At 34.2% G+C, this 6,854-nt stretch overlaps 1 pseudogene; it reads left to right on the top strand.

Annotated features, from left to right (window-relative positions):
- The first annotated feature begins 740 nt into the window (after positions 1-740).
- On the top strand, positions 741-4,749 carry LOC100796429 (plasma membrane ATPase 4-like; annotated as a pseudogene).
- The last annotated feature ends 2,105 nt before the right edge of the window (positions 4,750-6,854 follow it).

A 6,854-nucleotide genomic window follows, 5' to 3' on the forward strand; every position in this document is an offset into this window, starting at 1 on the left:
ACCTTTGCGAGATTCCTCACGGAAAACGTTACGGAAACGTTTCGGAAGCGCCTCGGCTTAGATTTTCTTCACGGAAACAATTTTTCCAAGCAAATTCGAAAGAGAGAGAAGTGCCTAAGGGGATGAACCCCTTCCTTCTTGCCTTCCTCCCCTATTTATAGCAAAATAGGGGAGGTGGTTGCCGCCCAGCTCGCCCAGGCGAGCAGGGTTGCTTCCTCCAGAAGCAACCGCCTTCTGGAGGAATATTCCGGAGGGCCCAAGTGGGCCTGGGTGCTATTTGCACCCCCATTTTTACTAAGTACACCCCCCTCTGCTGTTTTTTGGTGATTCTTTTTTCGTAAAGTTACGGAAACTTACGAATTTCGTAACGATACTTGTTTTCTTTCCGTAATGTTACGGAACCTTGCGGATTACATAATCATCCCCTTTTTGACTTACGGAATGTTACGGAACCTCACTTAATTATGCAACGATGCTTCCATTTGATTTCCGGTGTGTCACGGAAACTTACGGATTGTGCATCAATACTTTTTTTGGTTTTTCGGCATGTCCTGGAATTTCGCAAATTGCCTAATGATGGGTGCCAAGCACCTCACGAGGACCAAAGAATGGTCGCACGTCATCGAGCAAAGGTCCCCGGACGAAATTAGGGTATGACACTTACCCACACGACATAAGATCTTCTCCTCCTTGTGATGATTTTTCGGAATGTATTATTTGTAGGAAGCATCATCTTCAACATGAAAAGCAATTCAGTGAAGCTTTTGTCACTCCACCCAAATCTTGCCTTCAAGTTGACCAAATCTAACACCGCTGACAACCGTGTGAAGCTAGTGAACCCCAGATACAAAGGGTTCTTAGAATCAATTTGTAATTTCTAATACAAAGGTGCATGTGCTTGCCAAAAACCCTCTTGTCCAAGATCTGTATCATGTCTTCTATATGATCTGGGTTGTCTTCATTAACTGCGTTAGTATGAGAGCCTATAGTCATATTTGCCAATTCACCATGCCAAATCCATTTTTTGTAATTTAGAATGATCCCCTCACATAGAAGATGTGATCTTATGTCATTTAGTGACTATTTTCTCCCATTCCTACATTTGACACATGGACAAAAATATTTTCCACCCATAACTAGTGCATTTCGTTCATTAAATTGTAAGAACTATTATACTTTATTCTCATACTCATCACTTATGCGAGAAGCTTTCATCCAACTTCGATCCATGTTTCGTTGTCTGTCATACTTACAAGGTTAACTAGCTACATGCATGAAGATCTCACTTTTTTTGTAAAAGGTGTGGCCCTATCCCATTCAGGAAGATATTTTTTTTATACATAATTCATACTTACAGGTTAAGTATGTTTTGTTAAATTTAAAGAAATTTCGGTAGCATTTCACATTGATCTCCAAGTACACTACATGAAAGCAGTGACTTAAATTCACCATGGTCAAGTATGCATAGGAGAACAAAGCGATATGCAATTAACCAAAATTTCATCAAATTTAACACAACATTCTTAACCTATAAGTATGAATTATGTATCAAAATGACTCTTCCCAAACTGCCCAAATGCACAATTCAAGATTCAATACAATGATTAATCCAAACTGTCCGTAGTGATCATTGTATTGAATCTCAAACTAAAAACTAAGGTTCACTCACAATGCACATAACTTTAATGTAAAACAATACTGATATATGAACAAACATTTAATAAGCTATTAAGTGTCACAATGACATACATACCTCAAAACATGGTCAGTTTCTTCAAAACAACAAGTGTGGTAATGGGAGTGCAATGTTATACAACAATTTTGACTCACGTATACTGAGGGCTAAAAGAAGCCTTAACTTCCTATCTGAGTAAAAAAGTTGTACCTACAGCCAAAACCAATTGTTAAAGATCAAAGTACAATAAAAAATGTTGGCATGACAAACCTGATTATACTAACAGATTAAATGTATCAACAATGACTATTATATACACAAAAATTAGTCGGTTCAGAAACATATATGTTATTAGTTTACACTGAATACGTGTGTTGTTTTCAAATTACAATAGTAATGAGGTTTCAACATTAAATTTCATGAAAAATGTCAATGGCACGTTTTTTTCTTTAAAACACGTCCCAAACAAGAAAGTTGGCATTTTATTTATGAACAAGAGTCATCTAGGAATTCGATAGTCAATTTAGGTTATTTTGTTAGGTTGTAGTGTTTATGGCTTTACTATTGCTTATGATTGATAGAGAATTTATATGCATTGGTAGCAAAATAAAAGAAGTGACTTCATAAGTGTACATTGGTGCTAATGTATTTATTTTGGTGAACAGATCATGTCCCTGTGTAACCTCAGGGATGATGCTAAGAAAAAGGTTCATGCTATTATTGACAAGTTTGCTAAAAGAGGGCTTCGTTCACTTGTTGTTACTAAACAAGTTTTTTTACCTAACTAGTTTGATGTTTCAAGTCCCCCCCCCCCACCCTTTTCACAAATATAATTGCTCATGGTTCCTCACTGTTACTTCTGCAAGAAGTTACTAAGAAAATAAAAGAAAGTGTTGGTGCTCCATGGCAGTTTGTTGGCATGTTGTCACTGTTTGATCCCCCTAGGCCTGATAATGATGAAACAATTCGCCGAGCTCTTAACCTTGGTGTGAATGTTAAGATGATTACATGTAACTAATCTGACTCATTCCCTTATCTAAGAGGAAGGCTATATTTGTTATAAAATAACATATATTATCATAGTCAAACATCCCTAATTTAATGTCATGTACTTTTGTTCTACTCCCTAGGTGATCAAATTGCCATAACTAAGGAAAAAGGAAGGGGACTTGGAATGGAAACAAATATGTACCCATCTGCTTCATTGCTTGGTCAACACAAAGATGCAAGTATTGCCGCACTTCCTGTAGAAGAGCTGATTAAGAAGGCAAATGGATTCGTTGGAGTTTTTCCAGGTTTAAATCTATGCAATATCTATCACAATCCGTATAGTGGTAAGTAGAGTGTTGTTGTCATTATTATAAGTAATTCATTGTGGCAATAAATGAATATTGATCAGTATGGTTTTTTTGTTTATGAATGTAGTTTGGCTTCATGTTTATTGCATTGGTATGAAAATTTGACTTCTCACCATTCATGATTTTGATTATTGCCATTCTCAATGATGGTAAAGTTCTTATTTCCTTGAAATATACCATGAAATCACTTTATATGCTAAAAGGGACAACGATGATCTAAAACAACATTTGTCATACTATTAGGAACAATCATGACAATTTCAAAGGACATGGTTAAGCCATCTCCCATGCCTGATAACTGGAAACTAAATGAAATCTTTGCTACTGGGGTTGTGCTTGGAGGTTACTTGGCACTGATGGTTTTTATATTCTTTTGGGCAATCAAAGAGACAACATTCTTCCCTGTAAGAAATATTTACCTTTCATTGCTTCCATATCGCATTTTAATGTTCTTGTTTCGGTTCAAAATGTCTGACAACATTCCCTTGTTCATCACCGAAGGACAAATTTGAAGTTAGATCATGACAATCTATATGAAATGACTGCTTCTTTGTATCTACAAGTCAGTATAGTTAGTCAGACTTTGATACTTTTCACCCATTCGCACATCTGGTCCTACATCGAACGCCCTCAATTGCCGTTAGTGGTTGCTTTCATTATTGCTCAGCCAGTAAGAATGACAATATATTCCATCATATATGCTAGAATTGGATTTATGTAACTGAGATTTGATCAAATTATGATGTTACTATTTTCATTATAAGAACAAAGAGAGAAGGGTGGAGTGATATTTTTTAGCTTATGGTCATGCAAATTGCTACAGTAATATCAGTGTATGCCAATTGGGGCTTTGCAAAGATCCAAGGAATTTGTTGGGGTGATTTGGCTTTACAGTATTGTCTTCTATTTCCCACTTCACCTCATGAAGTTCACTATCCACTACATCTTGAGTGGAAAAGCATGGAACAATCTCCTAGAAAGCAAGGTATTTGCATGATTTATTCACTCTTCCTTGTTCTAGAATGGAAAAGTTTCGATGAATAGGTTTCAGATTTGTTATTGTTGTATGAAAATTAATGTTGGTGACAAACTGCCTTTACCACCAAGAAAGACTATGGTAAAGAGGAGAGGGAAGCTCAATGGGCTCTTGCTCAAAGGACCATGCATGGACTTAAACCTCCAAAAACTTCTAATATCTTCAATGAAAAGAGAAATTATAGAGAACTCACTGAGATTGCTGAGTAGGCCAAGAGGAAAGCTGAAGTTTCAAGGTAAGCTACCACATTTCCTATCATATTAATATTTGTCTAGGTTATCTAAAATGAGAAACTCACTTTAGAAGGTAATTAAACTAAGTTATAAAGTTATATAAGTCATTGATGAAAAAATAATAGTTAATATTACAATATTACATGCACATACATAAGAAATTATGAATGTGTTGGAATATCAATCAATTTTCTTATCAACAAATGAGATTACTTATACAAGCCAATTCCTCACAATTATTAAAATATGAATGACTAGCTAGACAAATGTTTCATTATTTGTTATATTTAGATAAGTGTTGGAGTGGAGCTAATACATTAAATTTGTCTCTTTTTCGCTTACTGTTGTTGGCTTCGTGAGCTTCACACGCTTAAGGGACATGTTAAGTTTGTGGTGAAGCTGAAGGGTCTGGACATTGACACAATCCAACAACATTACACCATGTAATAAACAACACAAGAACAATGTAGATAGCAAAAGGACCAAAATTCAATGATTGAAATGAACGGAGAAACAAGGAAAAGGCCTAACTCTTTTTATGCTTACTAGGTAGGGAAAGGAAGCCTATGATATATCTCTCTCTCAGTCTGTTTATCTTTCTTTCATGTCTTTTCAAATGTTTTGGTCTAAATTTTTGCTTCGATGCTTGGGGACAATGGTGTTAGCTTTAATCCTTCATTTTTATATGCTTTTAGGTCCTTCCCTCAACCAAGGTGGTTAATGTTTAATGTATGTCAATTTAAAGTGGCAAGTGACTAGACAATGAGCTTATTGGGAGTTTTACAGTGGGAGAATAAGAGTTTATGGAAAAGCTTTAATGGCATGTTGCAAAATTTGAAACTTTGACTTGATCTCAACATAGAATTTTTTATGTTATTTGTCTATAACTGTTTTTGAAACATTCCACCAAAAAAGATCCAGTTCTAGGGTATGAAATAAAAGACTGCAAAATTTTAAATGCTTTCAAGATGTGTCCACCATTGTCCTAGTCCTATCCATGGGGTGACTAGTTATTATTGCTTTGAAAAAGTTACCTAGTGCTTTTTATCTTCTTTGAATGAAGGTAACACTATTAGAAAATACACTTTCAATATTGGTTATTTACGACATTACATCGGTTTTAAAACCGATGTTGAAAGTACCGATGTTGAATGTATTATTGCTAACATCAGTTTTTCATAAAAATGCTAACATCGTTTTTCTAAATAACCGATGTTATATATAAAGAACTACAACAAAATAAGTGTATACATGATAACCGTTGACATCGGTTTTCTATAGAAAATCGATGTCAATGGTCATCATGTATTCACTTATTTTGCTGTAGTTAGTTATATATAACATTGGTTATTTATATATAATCGATGTTAACGTTTGTACATTAATATCAGTTATGTATAAATAATCGAAGTTATTAGAAATAACCAACATCGGTTTCTTGAAAAACCGATGGTAAGGTGTATGTTGACATCGGTTTTTCTAAATAACCGATGTTGTTTACTATATTAACATCAGTTTTTATTAATAACCAATGTTGTTTTCAAGTTTTTTTTATATAAACTTTATGTTTTTACAATAAACCCAAAATTGAACATCTAAAATGCAATTTCAGACCCAATTCACAGCAAATAAATATTTTATTCTACTTTCAAGCAGTTTTAATCATAATAAACAATGAATAATTGATTTATTATTAACAACTATCAACAAATGAATTCAATGTTCAAATAACATAGGAAATTACAAAAATGTTAAACCAAAGTAAACTAAGCCAAACTTAATGTCCCTAAATCCTAGCTCTGAGCTCTAACTCGGAGATAATATTGTGCCCACTGGATCCGAAGCGCGTTTAATCTCTCTGGCTCCAATGGTCTATGATCGTTAAAATACTGCATGATGAAATAAATGATAATAAGTTAATAATGTAATACAAATTATAAAAAAATTAAATTTGTTTGAAATAAACGTACTGGTTCCCAGTTATTCCTTAAACTTCCTAAAATGATGGTGGACATCCAGTGCATGACATAATAGCCGCACTCATTCTTTTTGTTGATTACACTAAATACATAATGAAATTTGGATATTAATTATACAATTAGTGTATAGACACATAAGTGTGGAAGCAAAGATACCATGATGATTCACCAAGATGTTTTGATGATTCCAAAGCTCAAAGAGTTGTTTCAAGATTAAAGAATCAAGCATTCAAGATTTCACCCAAAGATTCAAGAATCAAATGAAGAAATCAAGAAGCATCAAGCCAAGTCAAAGTAGGTAGTAAAAAAGTATTTTTCAAAAAGCATCAAATAGCACACTTTTTGTTTTAAAAAGGATTTTTTGAAATCTTCTAAGTTACCAGAGTTTTTACTCTCTGGTAATCGATTACCATTTGGTAGTAATCGATTACCAGTGACCAGGATGGTTTTCAAACTGGTTTCAGTTCTTTGCAATGTTCCAAAATGATTTTCAAATAGTGTAATCGATTACAAGTGAATCTGAACGTTGGAATTCAAATCCAATTGTGAAGAGTCACAACTTTTCATAAAATA

The sequence above is a fragment of the Glycine max genome, chromosome 14, assembly GCF_000004515.6.
Source record: "Glycine max cultivar Williams 82 chromosome 14, Glycine_max_v4.0, whole genome shotgun sequence".
Taxonomy (NCBI): Eukaryota; Viridiplantae; Streptophyta; class Magnoliopsida; order Fabales; family Fabaceae; genus Glycine; species Glycine max.